The sequence below is a fragment of the Panthera uncia genome, chromosome A2 (assembly GCF_023721935.1).
Source record: "Panthera uncia isolate 11264 chromosome A2, Puncia_PCG_1.0, whole genome shotgun sequence".
Lineage (NCBI taxonomy): Eukaryota > Metazoa > Chordata > Mammalia > Carnivora > Felidae > Panthera > Panthera uncia.
Genome location: NC_064816.1, coordinates 162,512,093 through 162,531,773, shown reverse-complemented (window position 1 = coordinate 162,531,773; position 19,681 = coordinate 162,512,093). Strand labels below are relative to the sequence as shown.

At 47.1% G+C, this 19,681-nt stretch overlaps 1 protein-coding gene across 4 annotated transcripts in view; it reads left to right on the top strand.

Moving 5' to 3' along the window:
• Positions 1-19,681, top strand: part of PTPRN2 (protein tyrosine phosphatase receptor type N2) — an 803,411-nt gene that overhangs the window by 15,548 nt on the left and 768,182 nt on the right. The window lies entirely within an intron of this gene.

Here is a 19,681-nt window from a genome sequence, read left to right as displayed (position 1 = left end):
AGTGCTTGTGACTTTGCTGTCTGGGTTGTGTGGGGCTTTGCATGGGGTGGCTGCCACCGCAGGTTCAGTGCTATGAATTGTTTCCTCAGCCGCAAAGTACAGTTGACCTCAATCTACCAGTTTATAAAGTGTTCCATAGATCAGCATGGAAAGGCTAAAACGTGACCTATCATCTTTAGGTGCCTTTGCCAGTCAGGGTTCTGGGGTTATTTTCTTTCTCTGCTCTGTCTCTGCGTGGCTTGGTTGTGGAATTGACCTTTGGCTTCTTCTCTGGGCTACGTCATGAATTACCAGCTGGGAAAAGCAGAAGGTGAAGTGTTCATGGAACGAAAATGAGAGTGAGAAAGAACTCTTGTCTAGATTTGGCGTATGCTTGGCTCTGTGGTGTGCAGGGGTGTGAGTGCTCAGCTGTTGTCCTGACTGCACAGACCAGCTTGTGACTCTGGGTGAGTCGTGACCTTCTGGGCCCACGGTCCAGCCTGTGAGTGAGTGGAGGGCAACACTTGATTTTGTGTGAGATTTGGGGCCCAAGTTTCCTCCTTGATGACTTCGGTTTGCTTCACAGCCCCTGTGATCATTGTTCCAGAGTCTCCCTGTGTTTCTAATAGGTGGGTCCCGGGTCTGGGGCAGCACCCCTGCCCTGAGACCTAATGGAGGGGCACGAGTCCTGGAACCTGAAGTGGGTGAAGCCCCAAGGGGAAGTGGAGGGAGAGGAGGGAAGAGTAGGACCACCTGTGTTATGATGAGTGAAGGCCCTGGAAATCGGGGTCATCATACACTCTTTCTAACCCAAGCACAGGAAGGAAACATCACTCTAAGCTGGATGCTCTTCCATCTTTTGAAGCAGGGCTTTTCCCTCATCAGTTTTGTGTATGGGTCTGGTGCTCTGCATTTTCTAACAGGGCCGAGGGAGGGGTTCAGTGGCAGTAGAGGCGTTAGAAGTTAGATTGACAACGTGTTACTGTTGCCGGTGTACTCAGATGCTCAGGAAAACAAAGAGGGAGCGTGGCAGGCAGCAGCAGAGGATAAATCTTGCGAGAAGGACGGCCAGTTCTCTGAGAGGCTTTGGAAAAGATGAGGCACTCCATTCTCATGGCTTTCGATGGTGAGATTATGGCTTTTCCAGCAGGGAGAATGACAGATAGGTTTGCATTGCGTGAGCCTTTCCCGTTCCTCCGTCTCCTGGACAGGGTGATCGAGTGTATGTCCTTTTACAGTGAACAGCCAGGCATCTTGTGGGAAGTGGGGTCAGATGGGTGCATACACAGTGCAGTACCCTTAGGCTTACTGAACTGTCCTGTGTCTGTCTCTCTGCCCCAAAGTGCGGTGATGAATGTTGTGTTAGGTCCTCAAGCACCGGGGAAGTAGAGCATAGGGCATCTGGATTTGCCTTGGGTTTTGTGGAGGGCCAAACTTGATTTCTTCCTAGATTGCTTAGCGATGATCTGGTTCTTGGTATCCAGTCCACACTCCCTTAGGAAGCCTGACTCATAACCCAGAAGTCAGTGTAGTACCTGGGGGTGTGCACCCAAGGAGTAACTAGTGTGGATTATTTCCCCTGAGCTGCCTGGAGGACCAAACCTGGTCACCTGGTGAGTTTGGAGCGGATGTAGTGTCGCTAACACTGCAGGACGATGAGTGGCTCCTCCCATCAGGTCACATCTTCTCACTTTTAAGACTTGTTTAAATTCTGAGATTTTATTTATTTGTTTATTAGTTAGTGATTATTGATACCAGGTGGTAGTTTTTTTTTTTTAAAGCATTTTAAATCGGAAACCTAAAGATTCAGAGACTTTCTGTAGGTTCTCCTGAAATTAAAAGAAAAACATGGCTTACTAAGTCTATGAAATAAAAAAAACAGAAACCACTATTTTATGGAGTATTTACTTTTTTTCCTTCAGTTTTATTGAAGTACGGTTAACATACAGTACACATACGTGTAAGTTTAAGGTGTTGTACAGCATAATGACTGAATTGATGGCCACATGAAGTTTAGTTAGCATCCTTAATCTTATCAGATACAAGACAAAAAAAAAAGAAGGAAAAAGAAAAATGTTTTTTTCCTTGTGTTGAGAACTTTTAGAATTTACTCTCTTAGCAACTTTTAAACATACCATGCAGCAGTGTTAACTGTAGTCATCGTATTGAAGGGATATTTCTACGAAGTGTTATAGGTGAGTGAGATCTGCGCCAGAAGTGTGTTTAGAGTATTTGTGGTAAATATCACAATTTCATGCAGTATAAATCAAGCACATGATTGACACCAGTATTTGAAGAACTTGTTTCCCTACATGTTTCCTCAGTGTGTTGGAAAAAGGAAATGTAGTCTAAAAGTTGTTGGTTTTTCTTCCAAGCCAACAACCCTGGAAGGAATCGTTTAATGTTCTACCCTCTCTGGGAGTAACAAAAAAAATAAAGGGGTTCCTTATGTTATGAGTGACCAAATTATCTACTTTCTCTGGACCTCATTTCCCCCATCTATAAAATAAAAAGCTGAACTAAATATATTCATAGGTATGCAGTTTCTAATAGACGAGAGTCACCTTCCCGTATGTGTGTCTTAGCAGCAGCAATGGGCATAGCTAACAGCACGCTGGTCATTTCTTCCTCCACGATGGCCTGCAGCTCTGTTCTGCATGTCTGGGATAGGGCGTGGTGCCTGTGTCCTGGGCCAGGACCCTCTCCAGAGTCTTTCCTTCCCCCAAAGCCCCCTAACATTTCCCTGCTCCTCATTATCTGACTGCTTTCAGCACGACACCCTGCCTCTTTCCTCCATCCTGGATATGACGCCCCACCTCTTGCCTGGTTCTGGAGGGCTGTGTCCGTGTTAGATTCCTCCTTCCTTCAGCACTTCCCATTGGTTGATTAACTTGGATGTTGGGTTGCCTCCTTTGAGGGGTGGGCCAGCTCACTCATCACATGGCAGGAACTTGTGCATTTGTCAGATAATGAGGGAGCCTGCAGGTCTGGAAAGAGCCCGCTGTGTCTCAGCCTTGACATTTTACATCGCCATAATGAAAAGCCTTCCTAAAATAAATGCTGCCTGCGTAATGTCTAATATATTCTGTTTGGAGGGTGGAAAATGCAATCGCAGGCACAGCCTGGTCTCAGCCAGCTTGTTTGTCATGGTGACAGGATGGCCTGTCGTGAGCTCAGGAATTTTCTGGCCTAGAAAAGATTGGAATAAACACCATAAATATCCAGGGAAGTGCAGTGCAAGATACATTTCATTCATTGACTTGGATAAAAGCCGTTTAGCTTCCTTTAATTTTTTTGATCATTTCTGTAGTTTTAGTGTTTGCCGTGGGACTGGCCATGATGACAGGACTGTCAGGTAATCTGTGATAATGAGGACAGCTGACTTGAGGAGGACAGGTGTGACACCTCCTTTGGGGGTTGTTCTCACTCTCCTTCCACCAGATGAAATGATAAAGAAGATGAAAATCCTTTTCTTCTTTGGAGATGCTTAAAGGAGGGGAAAAAAAACCCAGTAGCTCAGAAAGTCCAGGGCCCCTCACTTTTATTAAAAAAATTTTTTTTAATGTTTGTTTATTTTTGAGACAGAGAGAGAGACAGAGCATGGCCAGGGGAGGGGGAGAGAGAAAGGAAGACACAGAATCTGAAGCAGGTTCCAGGCTCTGTGCTGTCAGTGCAGAGCCAGATGTGGGGCTCGAACCCATGAACTGTGAGATCATGACCTGAGCCGAAGTTGGATGCTTAACCAACTGAGCCACCCAGGGCCCAGAGGTTACAGACCTGGGCTGGCCCAGGCTCAGGGAAGGCGGGTGGTGGGGTTGTGCCACTGGCCTGGAGAAGGGTCTGCAGTGTCACTGGTGACCCTCTGACTACCGTTTTCATCTCAAAATGCTTAGGAGCTGACAGGACCTTCTGATTTTTGTGGATAAAGCAAGTAATTTGATCTCCATTGTCATCAAAACCATTCATAACCTCAGAGAGAGGTTTTATAAGAGGAGAATGGCTAAGACAAAGGAAATGACTTAGAGGATAGAGCTATGGTTAGTAAGTGGGTTCAGAGTCTGGTGACTGTGGAAGTCCCTTAGCACCTCCATGCCACAGCCTCCTCATGTGTAGGGGGGACAGTTGTGTTAAGGCTTGAGTCAGAGCATTTCTGTCCATTATGTGGAGAGTGACATGACAGAGGGGCGTCCTGGCCCTCCAGCGCCCACGTGTCTACCCCCAGTGGGTTCTACCAGGACTGTCTATGAGCTGAGGCCGCATATCCCACATGGGGACTTTGATGTTGACTTGGGGACCCTCACCACACTGGAATTCCAAGGGAAGCCGCACTTCTGTGAACACAGCCACTTAGTGCTGGACCAGGTGGAGTGGTGGGGCCGGGGTGGCTCTGTCTTCCCCTCAGGATGGGTCTTGGCTCTCTGAAGAGTGCCCTGACATATGGCTTATTTAAAAGTCACTCACTTAGCTCTGTTATGACAGTCGATGTCAGGTAGCCACACATACTGGCCCCACGAGCTGCAGATCTGCTGCATGTCTAGTCGGATCCTGGTGTCTGGACCCAGGTGTAGCCTGGGCTGCCTTCTGTTCTGGGGCCCTCATGGCTTTATAGACGAGAAGGTTCATGCTTGTCTGTCCTGTCCTTCCCCCTCTCCCTATGATGTCATTTTCTAAGCCACCTCAGCATCCCTGGGGCTGTGTACGATTTGTATAAAGGCCACATATAGGGCAGGGTCTGGACCATGGGCCTGCCTATAGCTTCTCACGAATACCCATTCCATTAAGAAGCAAGTTTGTGCACAAAGGGATGATTTAGGTCCCTGTGTGTCCCCTGGTGTCATCCTTGGGCCTGCACACACTTCTCTTTGCTCTAGAAAGGCCCTTATACCCCATCATGTTCCTGGCTAATTTATGCCAAGGAGCCTTTCCTGGGGCTGAAGGACACCCTCCCTGCTGGTTGAGCCAGGTGCTCTCTGGGCCTTACCTTTCAGCCTCTTACCTGCCCTAAAACTGATGTGTGCCTGGTGAAGCTACAGCAGAACGGGTCTAAACAGAGATGGGGACTTAGTGGGGATGAGGGGATTAAGTAAGGCAGGTGATCCCAGGAGTGTGCAGGTGGACAGCTGGGATCAGGACACCTACCGCCTGGCTCCCTGCTGATGTGCTGTCCTGGGGCTGAGTGCCGTTTGTGTTCCTGTGTGGTCTCCAGGCCTCACAGAGCACTGGGGTGAGTGGCGAGGGCCCAGGGTGTCCCACCCCGTGCCCTCTTGGTGGGAGTAGAGTCACCTCAGCCTTTTCCAGGGTGATTAGCCATATTCATCACAAAAATCACAACCGTATGACCTGAAATGCCACTTTCTAGGAATTTGCCCTACAACCTACTTGCACACACGTGAAGAGATGTTTGTGCAGTCATCTTCATTGCTGCCTTTTTTTTTTTTTTTTTGGTTATAATCCTAGGAACAACTTAATTTTTGTAACAAGAGACTGATTAAATGTGTCATATCTATACTGTAGAGTCTTGCAGTTGTTGAAAAGAATGAGGTAGAACAATCTCCAGAGATCTGGTTATTAATACTTATAGTGATGGTTAACTCCCATTGGGAGCTTGCTGTGTGCCTGGCACCACTCCGTGCCCTTTGTGCCCTTTGTCTTATGTAGCCCTCACACTGCCCTATGGTGCAGGAGACACACTCAGGCACTGGCTTCAGAGCCCGAGCTCTTAACACCACAATAAACATGCAGGTGTGAAAAATGACCCCATTGGCAGGTTTTAAAAATATATACTGGATCCTGTAAATAAAAAAGGCCATTTATTAAAAAACAGGAATCTTATCGAAGATCCCACCAACTTTTCAAAGTTTATTAGGGGATAAGATGAAGGTGGGTGAGATTGGACCTATAGAGTCCCTTATGGGGTCTTGGGGTCCCCTTCCTCTCTCTCAGGCCCTAGGGTTCACAGAAGGGGTATGGCCAGAGCCTACAAGGATGCCCAAATGTTGGAAGCAGGAATGCACGTCCGGCGTTCCTATTCGAGCTACCAGGAGCAGCTGAATGCTGTGTAATTAGCTCTGTTTGGGAGAAATGTTTGTTGTAATCAAGTCGTATTTCCAGGGTTTTACAGCCCAGTTGTTTTCTCAGCTTGTACCAGCTGGGTGTTGGCACCGCCTCACCCAAACTTCAGATTATGAAACATCATCATTTGCAAACTGCTGTATGAACAGGCTTGTATTTTGTTGTGCTTTTGGTTCTTCCTGATCCCCCTTGTGTCCGTTCCCTTTGGATCTTTGCTGTGTTGAAGTTCAGGAATAGGCCATTGGTGAATAGTTGATGCTGGATGATCAGTCATAGAGATTCTGCCTTTCCACCTCAGGACCCTCCCCTTGCCCAGGTCTTTAGCTGCGAGTTTGCAGTCCTGTTTTGCTGGCAAGCTCTCAGGTCCCTCTGTGCTGGTGGATGCCTTCTTTGTCTGCACAAAGCAGAGGGGGTTCTCTGTGCATGAGGGTTGGCCATGGTGGGCAGTTCCTCTGCAGCCAGGAGGACCACTCTTTTCTGAGGGGACATTTATGTGGGAAAGACTGAGCTTCCAGCCTCTGCTATCTGCTGATGCTGGCAAGGATCAGGGAGACATTCTGTGCTTTTGAAGGACCTGTACTCAGTATAAAGAAGGCTTTTTATGTCTTTGGTTTGGTATTTAGTTAATCCACTTCCGTCCACATGTGGGATTTTGAGCCTACTCCCATTATGTTTTGGCACGGGCTGCTGGCAGTGTTCATCCCATCATCGATCCTGAATTGCTTGCTGTGAGCCTTCCAAGTCTGTGTAACCCGTGGGGTTGGTGGTACAACAGAAGATGCACTTCATGAATTATTAAGACCAGTGGTAATCGAAGAGCTTCACTCTCATGGTATATTACTCAACACATTCTTCTTTAGGCATCTAGAGCAAGTGTACAGGGCATCCACACGAGGATCAGCGGTGCTGCTTTTAAAGTGCTAAATGGACTATTAATAATCAGGAGCTTTAACATATCGCTGACTTTATTTGTGGGAGATGGAGGGGGTGTCGTAATGCAGACAGGCCCTGGGTGTCGCTGCACTGACTTCGATTTTGTTTGTTGCTGTTGTCACTGTTGATTTCATGGTCACTTCTCATGGGAAGGGAAGGTGGACGTAGGGCTATATACCCCTGTCCCCACCTCGGAAGACTTGTACGGGGGGTCATGAAATCCTAAGACATGTGTCCATTGGTTTGTTTGCTAATCCATTTGGCACCAGGGAAAGGGAGATTTGAGGGTCTCCCCCCTGTTGAAACATATCTAAAGGGACTTTGGTCTGTGAGCTTCTTTCAGGCTCCTTTCTTGTGACCATGATCACCCACACTGTGGAGTTTCAGCCAAGTGTTGGCAGTGGGGACGTCGACGATTTCAGAAGTGGCTGTCTGCCCCTTGAGAGTGTCTTGTCTTGCATAGGGATTCTCCAATTGAGAGCTGGTGGGGCGGGGGGCATGTTAAAATGCAGTTTCTGATTCAAGTTTGGACTTTCAAGTTTGCATTTCTGGGGCCACATTTAAGAAAGTGAGGTCTGAAACAGTGTTAGAACTGATAAACTAAGCAATAAAACCCTTGTTACTTGGGAATCAGGAAAAAGTTTCAGCCTGCTTTAAAAGAAAAAACGAAGTAACACTAAAACCTGCTGGTGTGCGTGTAAGACCATTTGGCCTTTTCTTTAAAAAAGCCTTTTGTATTCAAAGAAAATGTACAGGTATTGGAGGTTGCCATAGTCCACAGAAGCATACATTCCCGTGTTAAAAAAGAAGGCTTGTGTGGAGAACCCCTTCCCCAAATGGCTGCCAGGGACCTGTTTCCCAGGCAGGTGTTTACCTCTTAGACCTGAGTCATTAGCTTTTCTATAGTGATAGGTGTTGCAAGATTTGTAATTTTGAAAGATACCCTGAAATGTTAAGAGAATTGTTGGGGTTGTTACTTCTAGAACCATTAGACTGTTCTGGCTTCAAGGAACTACAGGAATAATTATGGATGCCCTGATCCACTTAATCTCTGAATTTCTGAGATTTGTTGACTTGGTCAAGTTTACAAGGGTGGGGGAATTTAAAATTAGAACCCAGGGCTCATGACTCCTAGACCCTGCCCATTCACCACTAACAGAGCAACTCCCACTTACGGAATGCCTACTGCATGTTGGGATCAGTGAACCTTTTTGACCTGGATGCATCAAACATCAAGTCAATTAATCGATGCCCAGTCACACCTGAAGGAACACTGTGTGGGCAAGATTTCTAATGGAATGCAAATTCTGAGTTCTTATGATAGTTGTTTGCCCCTTAGAAGGATACAAGAGTTAAGACAGCTGACTTCTCTTAAGGACATTTGGTACAGCTTTCCATTCATTTTTTGTCAAGCCAGATATTTTTAGCTCTACCTTCAGGGATAACAGTTTGTGCCTGTCGATTTCTGTTCTCAAAGGGCTTCATATACAGAGCTCTGTCCTCTTTACTGCTGCATATGGTAAGTTTCTTCATATGAAAGCCAGGCAAGTGGCTTGACCTACATCAAAGGGTCATTGGATGAACTGCCTCATCCCAAACATGCAGTGAGCAAGGCCACCTATTCTCATTGTTAAGCTGAGAGTTCTGCTCTTATTTGGTTCACAATAAATATCAGTTCCACTTTCATCTAACAATCAATGAGGAAAAAAAAGCACCTTTGTTTTGTCGCTTGGCTAGGTCAAGACATTTACTTGTTACTCTGAGTGTCTCACAAATCATTAGAAACCACACAATGGAAAATCAACATATGCCCATTTCCGGGTATATACCCCGAAGAACTGAAGGCAGGATATCTTGCCCCCATACTCATAGCAGCACTATTCACAGTAGCTAAAATGTGGGAGTAACCCAAGTGTCCATCCACAGATGCATTGATTGTTCTATGCAAACAGTATGATCTGTACAAACAATGGAATGTTATTCAGCCTTAAAAAGGAAGGAAATTCTCACATCTGCTACAACATAGATGAACCTTGAGGACATTATACTAAGTGAGATAAGCCAATCACAAAAGGTCAAGTACTGTGTTATTCCACTTTTATGAGGTCCCTAAAGTTGTCAGATTCTTAGAGACAGAAAGGAGAGGGTGGGCACTGGGGGCTGAGGGAGGGGGACAGAGTTCCATGTCTGCAAGATGGAAAAAAGGTTTTGGAGATCTGCTGTACAACAATATGCGTAGAGTTAACATTACTGGACTGTACACTTAAACATGGTTAAGATGGTAACTTTTATGTTATGTGTTCTTTAACACAATAAAAAATTAAAATATGTAAATGGAAAGAAAGCAGCAAGGTGAGTTTAGTTTTATAACATATCCCTGTTGCTTGGATGTCCTTGTAGAGTCTATCTTGACTTGCAGGCCTTGTGGGGTTCTGGGGACCTAGATTCCTAGCAGCGGGTTAGTTGGCCCACACACATTCTCTGTTGATGTCCCTCAAGTGTGAGAACATGGGGATGTGGGGCCATGGGAACCTGGTGTGGGAGGTTCCCCAGAAGGAGGTCTTAGTCGTAAAGGCCTGACAATACATGCCCTGGAGGGCCAGGCATTCCCTTCCCCTGGACCACATTCCAAAACAGAAGCCTAGTTAAGTTCTATGTCAAGACTTTTCTCGTGTCTGTACGATGTGTTGTGTGGTTGTTTGGTGGCCTTCGTACAATGGAACAGCCATGATTGTCATTGGAAATGAATGCTCAGTTAGAGAGAATGGGGTAAATGAATGGACATACCTATGTAATGGAGTCCTGTTTGGCTATTTATTGGCCTGAAAGGTGGGATTATGTTGTTCTGAAGAGGGAAAAAACCAGGTCTCAAAAAAATCTGACCCAGTCTGGTTTAAAAAAAATATATATTCATGGTGTCTTGTGTATCTGTATATGAGCGGGACTTGGGAGTGCATTTTGTTATCTTCTTTTTACTTCTCTTTATTTTATTTATTTACTTATTTATTAAAATGTATGTTTGTATGTATTTTTTATTTTAAGTAAACTCTACTCCCAATGTGGGGCTTAAACTCATGACCCTGAGATTAAGAGATGCATGCTCTACCTACTGAGCCAGCCAGGTGCCTTTACTTCTGTTTACTTGAGGAAAACACTGTGTAATGAGAGCAATAAAAATTAGTTTCTAATGTAAAATATGTAACTTATCTTTTTAAATTCTTTTTTAACATTTATTTATTTTGGAGAGAGACAGAGAGATACAGAGCATGAGCAGGGGAGAGGCAGAGAGAAAGGGAGACACAGAATCTGAAGCAGGCTTCAGGCTCTGAGCTGTCAGCACAGAGCCTGATGTGGGGTTCGAACTCACAAACCATGAGATCATGACCTGAGCCGAAGTCGGAAGTTTAATCGACTCAGGCACCCCATGACTTATTTCTTTTTAAATGCGTTAATGAAGAACAAAGAAAACGTGAGAGAAAAATCTTATCTCAGAACCAGACCTTATTCCCATGGGTGGTTCTGGGGAGTCGGTCCCTCAGCCCTCAGTGCCTCTGCCCTGTTGGGCCTGTGGTCAGCATCAGGGGTCTGGGTTTGAGCTGTTCTGGGCCTTGGGACCTATACTGCTTTGATGTATTGGCTGATCTCAGCATGAGGTTCCTCTTCTGATTACAGAATAACAGCAGTAAGGAAATCCCCATTTGTCATGAAGATTAATGAGCAATGCAAGAGAAGATGTCCTCTTCCTCCTCCTGGGCCTGGTGTCTTTGCTTATGCTATGGGAGCTTCCTGCCTCTGGTCGGGGAGCCTTCCGCCCATGGAAGTTGAGAGCCCTTCAGAGGATTCCAGAACTGCTTTTTTCTTGTCTTGTATTGATGTGTAGAGAGGGTCCAGAACCCATCCTTGACTGGCCTGAGTGAGGGGAAGAACCTGTTCATCTCTGTGCTGGATTATGGACACTGCTCCTCACCTTGCCTTCATGGCCTCTGTTGGCATCTCTGCTTTAACAAGCTCCTTTGGTTCAGACCCACTTACATTGTTTTTGGTGCCTGAAAACATTAGTGGAGATGGCCCTCTGGGTGCCCATGCTGAACCTCATCCCTGGGGCCCACTGATGGTATTTGTTGCCCAGACACCCCCCAGGGGCAGTACACTAAAGACAAAGGCTAAAGCTGGAAGGCTGTGACCTTGGGCCTCAGCATCTATACTCAGGGGACCAAGCTGAATGGGGTGAGTCTTGGTTAAAGGTGATCAAACACATCAGCTTGGACTCTAAGAATGCAGCATTAGCACTGGGCTGAAGGTGACTGTCCTGTAGGAGTTATTTAAGAGGGGCATTGCCAGGTGGACAGTAGTAAGGCCTAGGCGGGGTGGGTGATTAGTGATGAAGCTTTGGGGTGATGGTGGGGTTCGTGGGGTCTGGAACTGATGGCCAAGAAATAATTTGTGGAGACATGTTTGGTGCAAAAAGGTGATTTTATTAAAGCCTGGGGACAGGACCCGTGGGCAGGAAGAGCTGCCCAGTAAGTGTGTGTGTGGGGGGGGTGACCATTTTATGGAGTCGAGGGAGATAAAGCCAAGAGGGAGTTTTCAAAGAGACTGTCACATGCTGAAGACTTACTGGAGGCCTAGCTTTTGTCAAGCTAAGGTTGTTTTTCCCTCTAGCAAAGTATTAACATTAAGACAGTAGGGATTTTCTGGACTTCAGGGTATGATGGGATTGCCTTTTTCTGGTAAACTGGTAGAAGCTCTTATCAGTTTAGCCATTTGTTTGTTTGTTTGTCTTGTCCTTTTCTGTTTTGGGGTAGCTGGGAGTGTCCAAGGAATATCACACAGATCCCACCTGGGCTGGGAGGGGGTGCTAGCTTTTGCTTTGCCCCCCAAGCTTGCCTCACGCTCCCTCATCTTTAGTGCCTCACCAAGAGAACAGACTGATGAGGTTTTCATCCACAGAAGACATGGGAAAAACAACTCAACTTGCTTTGCTTCTGTTAAGTGGTTAGCCTGATGCCAGGCGTTGCACAGTTCCGGGAATGCTAACTCTGGATCTCTAGGGGAGGACGGTCCAAAGTGCTCACTCATAGAGTACCTTCCTATGGTGCTCCCAAGGGGCTGGGGAATCAGGGCTGAGGATTCTGCTTTCCAGGGCAGGACCACAGTTTCTTCCCATAATAGGTTCTTTGGAAGAGAATAAAAACAAGGAAAAGAAAACTGGAATTATCTCTGGAACATCCATGTTTATGGACCATTCCTGCATGCTGGGCTTGGCTGAGCATTTGGACACCAAAGACAGCAGATGCAGTCCCCACCCTCAAGAAGCCAGGTTCTTCCTGACCCTGCTGGGTTTTCTTGTTCTGCATCTTGTCTGTCCTAAATCTACCGCTCCCAAATTCAGGGGCAGCCTCTGCCATTCTCCCTACCAGTGCCCTTGGTGGGTTTTGTGGCTTTTACTGTCATCTCCTGGTTTCAGTCACTCTGGAATGGAGAGCCCACTTACATTGATCCCTGATAGTTCTTTGACTTTTATTGTTGAGGCAGATTGGACTTTTGTGCCCTGTGGGCTCATTGTGGGGCAGGGTAAGCAGAGTTCTCTGGCTAAATCTGACTGTTCTTACCCTGCAGCATGATTTGTGGATTATCTGGGATTTTATGTCCTGCAGGTAGAGGGGGGTGTTTATTTAACTAAGGGGCTTGCTTCATTTCAGGCTCAGAAACCGCTCATATTAAGAGATGCTGCATCAGGTGTTCATGAACAATTTCCCAATGAGAGCCACGTTGGGGTCTGGCTGTAGCTCCAAAAGCCTGGGGACAGGGAGGGTTCATAGGAAAGCCTGTGATTGGAAGGTGATCCTAGAATCACTTGGCTCTCAGCCTTGTCAGTGGAGCTAGCTTGCCGGAGTTCCTGGACCCACGGCAGGCAGTGGAGAAAAATCCCAACCTTGGGCCTTTGTTCAAGGCTCACATTCCTTCTGGACCAGACAGAGATGGAAGCACTTCAGGGTTTCAGGCTCTCAGTCTTGGCTCACATCAGCCCCCCGTGCCATCATGGGGAATTAAGAGAAAGGACTACATCTCCTAAAACAAGCACCAAGTCAAATCAACCCAGCTACGTAGAAAAAGTTGTAGAAGTATACTTTAAAATCCACTCAATAATAGTAACTAACATTTACAGCAATCTGAAAAGCTCTATGGGCATTTTCTTTTTTTATTTTCACAATAAATTCATTTGTACAGATGAGGAAGCCTACAGATGAGGAAGTACAGCAGCAGATTTGGGACCTGTTCCAGATGGGCTGTGGCCAAAGTCTGTGCTCACAACACTTTCCCACCTCTCCCTGCTCTGTGGGCCTCTTCCCCTCTGCACCCCTTCTGCTCCCCTCTCCTCCCCTCTTCTCCTCACTGTCATCCTGCTCCTCCTCCCCCAACATGTGGGAGAATGAATGGCAGCTTGTCCACGGGGCAGCATATCCATGAGTGGTGGGTCTTTGTGTAGAGGAGATGAGACAGGAGATAGGAGAGTTTGTCCGAGTCATCCATGGAGACAGAGCTTGCTTGCGGTCCGCCTGTATGGTCTTTAGGAGATTCCATGGGGGGGTTGTAGGATTGCAGAGGCATTTTCCATGGGGAATGCTGAGGTGCCATGGTTGGGACTGGCATTAGAGCCTTAGCAGCTGAGCTGAAAGGGGTGGGGTCAGGGGTCTGGGTTACTTGGTGCCAGAGCAGCCTCTGTGGGTTTCCTGGGGTACAGGGGGGCAGGAGCAGAGAGTGGTCTGAATATAGGGTGTGATGAGGTCAGCCTCCTGGAGCTGAGGGACCATGAGCAGGTGCTTTATCTTGTTCATTTTTTTTTTTTTAATGTTCATTTTTGAGAGAGAGAGAGAGAGAGAGAGAGAGAGAGAGAGAGAGAGAGAGAGAATGAGCAGGGGAGGGGCAGAGAGAGATGGAGACACAGAATCTGAAACAGGCTCCAGGCTCTGAGCTGTCAGCACAGAGCCTGACATGGGGCTCGAACTCACAAGCTGTGAGGTCATGACCTGAGTCGAAGTCGGATGCTTAACTGACTGAGCTACCCAGGTGCCCCTTGTTCATTTTTAATTACAGCCGTATGCCTGTGGTCTCATCACAATCCTCTGATAGCCTGTGAGCTCCATGTCAGTTTGGATGAGTAGTAGCAGACCTTCTCCTGGCCTGCACAGTGGGTGTCCCAGGTGGAGGGCTTGTCTGTGGGGACCAGCCAGGAAGTGGCTGCCTGAGCCCCGTTCCCAGCTGCCTGGCCTTTGCTGGTCTTAGATTTGTTTCAGTGCTGTCATTGTAACTGATACGAGGCCGTATTTTGTGCCCTCCGGGTTTCCTTCCCTTGGAGTTTCTAGATCTGTTGGCCTTTTGTGAATCCACTGCCCTTGCATTATTTACAGAGGAATTGGATCCGCAGAGACAACTGGGGAGGAGGGACAACTGTTCTGTTTTCTGTCTCTGCATTCCAGGTGCAAATATGACTTAAAAATAGATTTTTATGGAGGGACAAGAACGCCCACTCCATGGGCTCTTTGGCAGGAGAGAGACCTGGGCAGGGATGTCCGGGATTGGTCTTGGCTGCTGTTGCCTGGACACTGCTGAGACCCAGGTCACACCAAGGCAGCTACAGGTTGTCACAGCACCCTCCTTTGCTTCATCCCAGCTGGGCACTGGATCTGGCTGACCTCTCAGGTTGAACGGGACAGGTTTTCAGTTAATGTCAGGGACTTCATTCGCTGACAAACTGTAGTGGGAGAAACCATCCACCTGTGACTCACTATGGGAGGTTCATGTCAGCTTCGTTTCTAAGAAGAAGATTCTGTCTTTCTTTAAAAAAAAGGCTGAATCATTCATGCAAACATTATTTACCCAGTATTCCTTCCTCTCCCATGGTAATCCAAGTCCTGTTTGTACATGCCTGTCCTCGTGTTGGATGAAGAGAATTTACAGATCAACATTAGACTCCATCCCTGGGCCTCTTTCCTGGGCGCCAGCTTACTGCTGCACCCCACATCAAAGAATGGCTCTATGGCAGAGGGCTGGTCCTTCTCTGAGTGAAGGGGGTTTTGCTGCTGTGTGGAGGAGCCTGGCAGAGGGTTCTGGAAGGTCTTTCCTAGGAGATGGTGTCAGTACAGACCTCAGGTTCTGGTGTTTGCTGAGTTTCATTCATTACAATGTACTGTCCCAAAGCTTCCCTTCCTGGTTCAGCCCAATCACTCCTGTCTCCTCCTAGGTGGTGGCCAGGGTAGTGACTACCTCTTCTTGGTCTGGGCACTAGAGAGGCCCTCAGCCTGGAGGCATCTGAGTTCATGCCACTCCCTGCTGGGCTTCTCACCTGCTCCTGGGTACCCAGTGCTGTGGGTGGGCAATGTCATGCCTAGGAGTCATGACTGTCTCAGGGCATTTTGATTAGTCTTGATGTACAGTCTTTAAAAAATGTCTGCAATACTGCGGATGGAGCAGTGCTGCCAGGTAAGACATTTGAGGCAGCTTCAGAGGCCAGACAGGGAATGTTGGCTTACAGCCATGAACTCAACTTTCCTAGGAGTACTTTTCATTAAAGGGTCCTTGTATTTCGAACATGAATCAGCTGCCTGCCTGACCCATTAGCAGATCACAGGAGCGATTCTAAGGGTCACTGGTCTCCAAGAAAACTAAGCAAGAATAAATCAAGCAATAGAAAGAAATTTGACTTTCTCTGCCTACAGCTAAATGCCATGGGATCGACTCCCCATGCTGGTTTGCGGTGTGTAGGAGGAAGAAACCTTTGGGGACAGTGACTCTGGGGTCTGCAGATGGGAAAATCAGGCATGAGGGTAGCACTGTGAATTCTGGAGGCTGCTTAGCTATGTGTCCTCCCACACTTGTTCTGGATTCTGTCACTTGTGAGGTGGGGGCATTAGGGACGCCTGATCTACCTTCCTCATACATACCCATTACATATACCACCCCGGGAGAGTGATTGTGTGATGATGGTGGCCCCAAGGTTAGAAGTCGCATGTAAGCCCTTACCCCTGCTGGCTATTGGCACTGGGGACAGCTGGGCCTCTGGGTGGGGCCAGTGGCTGGAGTTGCTATCCAGGGTCATTCCACAGTTGCTTTCCTCTCTAGTTGGCCTTCTGAGTACCTCAGAGATAATGCATTTATTATTACTTAGGGGACAGAGGCTGTGTCTGTTCAGTGACCACTTGCTTGCAGAGGACATGGAGGGCAGCTAGCTGGACATACCTGCAAAGGCATTTACATGTTGCCAGCAGTGACTTATTACAAGGTCAGAAGCTGTGCTCAAAGCTCATGCTGCAGGGACTTCCCATCTCTGGGGCTGGTGGAAATCTCAAGATGCTAGAAAGTTCTCTATATGTTGAACTGAAGCCAAGTCCTCTATACCTTTCACCCAAGTGGGTGAATTAAATAACCATGACTCCTTGTTACTTTCCCCCAAAAGGACACAGCCAGTTTCCAGACCCTTCATTTCTTGTTATTGTGCTCCTTTGCCATCTGAAAATCTCCCTTAAACCATGAAGTAGGTTGGATGTTAGCCTCCAGCCATGTTGCTGTCCACTTGTTGGGTGAACTCTCTTAGGTTGATGGTGGGAGTCTCTGGGTATGGCTCTCTTGAGGCCTACTGGGCACTAGGATAGGACCTGGGGCTCTTCCTGGAGTGAGTGCTTGACATGCCACCCCCCCTTTATTTTTAATTTGAAAAAGAGACAGAGGGAGAGAGAGAATCCCAAGAGAGAGCATGCATGTGTGAGGGGGGTAGGGGAGGGAATGTGAGGAGGGACAGAGAGAGAGAGAGAGAGAGAGAGAGAGAGAGAGAGAGAGAATCCCAAGCAGGCTCTACACTCAGCACAGAGTCCGATGCAGGGCTTAATGCCACGACCCTGGGATCATGACTTGAACCAAAATCAAGAGTTGGACCCTTAACTGACTGAGCCAGCCAAGTGTCCCTGAAATGCCCCTTTTCAAGCTACATTTCTGAGTCTACGTTGCCTCAAAAGGAAAATGGGGGGCTGCAGTGCCTACCCTTTAAGACTGGGAAGAGTAAATAAAATAATGAAGAGCACATTGCAGACTGGAACGACTCAGTGGGGCAAAAGATCTCCATCAGCAAGCTAGTCATCTGGAGTTCAGTTGCGGGCTGCTGAAGGTCAAATATTTTGGCAAAGGTCTGGAGTGCAGATGTTTCAGTTACAATGGAGATGCCTTGTTAACAGTGGTGACACAGCAGTGTTTTGATGTTCAAGTGAGCTCTGCTCTTCCTGGCAGCCAAAGCAAAAAGAAAAACTCACCAGATTACATAGTTTATATGGGCTGATCCAAGGAACCATTGCAAAGAAACTGATCATGCACTTCTGTTTGGGCAAAGTCCCCACCCCTGGACATTTGAGTTTATGAGGAAGAATTCACTGCGTTGGCCTCAGGTCAGAACTGAACCCTATATGGTGGAAGTGTGTCCAGAGGCACAAAGAAGGACACATGGTCCCTCACAGTGAGGGTGTGGAGGGCAAGGTCCAGCCTAATGGTCCTGTGCCTTTGCCCAGTGGGCCCCAGTTCACCTGGCTTAGGTGTTTATGGGCATCTGCCCCAGTTGTGGTCTGTAGCCCTCGCAAGAAAATACTGCTAAATTACATCTTGTAAAATTTGAGAGTCTTAAAGGAAAAAGAGACATAATAAGATGGCAGGGTGACAGTGGTTCTGGAGCAGTAGAGAATTTGCTGGTCACTCCTTGACTGTGGGCTTCCTATTTCCCCACTTGAGGGTCTTACGTTGCTGCACCTCTTCATTCATTGGCATGAAGGGCCAGTAAGCAGTCTAATGGATCATATTTTGAGATGGCCCCCCCCACACCGATCTGTTATGGAAAAGTGACCATATCAATCCTGGGAAGGTGTAGAAAAGAGAAAGAAATGATGCCATGAAGTTTTACTTGAAAGTAGAGTTAATGTAAGGGACGAGAAATCTTACTGGTGAGTTTATGTGTAGTCTGACAAGTTATTCTGGGGATAGATGAAGTATTTGATGAAACACTGACACGGAATTAGTGAGTGGCTGTGCCTACCCTTTTGACCATCATTGGTTTCAGCTGGGCATTGATTCAGTGGTGGTGGCATGAGCCTGGAAAGGCTGATGATGGAATGCTGTGTGCCACCTGCTCGTCATGCCTCCTGGTGTCCCTGTGATGTAAGCCAGATGGGAAGCAGAATGGTAGTTCCCCCAAAAGCCAGCTGACTCAATGTTTTTTACATGTTTTTACTTGTCTAACTGCTCTGTGATGTTACTCAGCTGGATAGAGGGTTGAGTACTAAGAACTGGGGAGTTAAACTATTCCTGTTTAACTCTTTAAAAGGATGGTGGTGAGATGAATTTAAAAAACTTTTAAGTAAAGGCTGGGAAAGGGGACCCATCAAATTCTCAAACAAAGCTGACTAGATAATGAGAAAGGTCCTGGCTGCAATGGGGACCGACAGTGGCCAAGTGTCTGGTAGAGACGGTCATTCTGTCCAGTGGCAAACCAAGTTTCGCAGGAGGTGTGGAAGGGTGCTGCACATTTTGAATGAGCAGCTGAGGGCAGCATGCCATCTCATCATCTGAGATTTGTTGTTATTCTTGGAAAGTTTGTGGTGGAAAATGGGGAGTCCAGGGTGACATCTGTGCAGCCCACTCTTTAAATGCCAGGTTCAGAGCAAGACACCATTCTACCCCTGGTCTTTATTCCTACCTGAAGAAGACAAGGAACCTTGGCCCCTGACACCTCTCTGAGGTCTTGGAACTTGGGAGTACCTTCTGGGGAAGGAGTGTACCGAGTTCAGTGAACATGGGTTCTGGTGTCCAGTGATAAGCATCGTGTGGGGGAGGAGGACTGTGTTCCTCCCACAGGGACATTCAGAGACTATTGAGGAGGGGTCGTGATAAGTTAGCCCTGCCCGGAACAGTCCACACACTTGACTGTGCTTTTTGCAAATGAGAGGTAAGCTATTATATAGGAAGTAAAATAGGCTCTTCAAGTTACGAATTGGGTGAAGAACACCAAAGACTTACTCCAGGAGGTATCCCAATGCTTTCCTCTGATAAATTCTGAGATCACTTACAGATTCAACACATGAAGGGCTGCCCGCTCCCTCTAATACAAGCTGAGTACCCTGAATGGAGCTTGATGTGGCCTATGAGCAGGGCTCTGAGTATCTGTGTTAAATATTTCATAGCATTCGTTACATTTGCAGTTAGGCCTCACACACAAATACAGTGGGGTTTTGGCTAATGCAGCACTTCGTGTACGCTCATGTTCGTATCTGCATGTCCTACAGTGCCAATATTATGATTTTAAATAGTCTGCCATCTTGAATGCAGGTAATGCAGTTCCTCTCAATCCTGCTTTTTCATTATATATCAGGGTGTTTTCAGTTACTATAAAAAGGGAAATGAAAAACAAAAATATTGAGACATATATGGCATGTGGATCTTTTTGAGGGTTTTGTGAAATGAAACCAATGATGAGAGGGGTACATTTTGGGTGGTGATGGGGCATGGGCGACTGCCTTCCCCTCACTCTTTCCATTTCTTCACCCACTTTCCCAAGAGGCTTCCGTGGATGTAAGGGTGGGAGAGGGCTGTGCCTGGCAAGCAAGGCCAACATGGAAGCTTTGGCCAGGGACCTCGGCTACACCTTCATCTCTTTGGATCT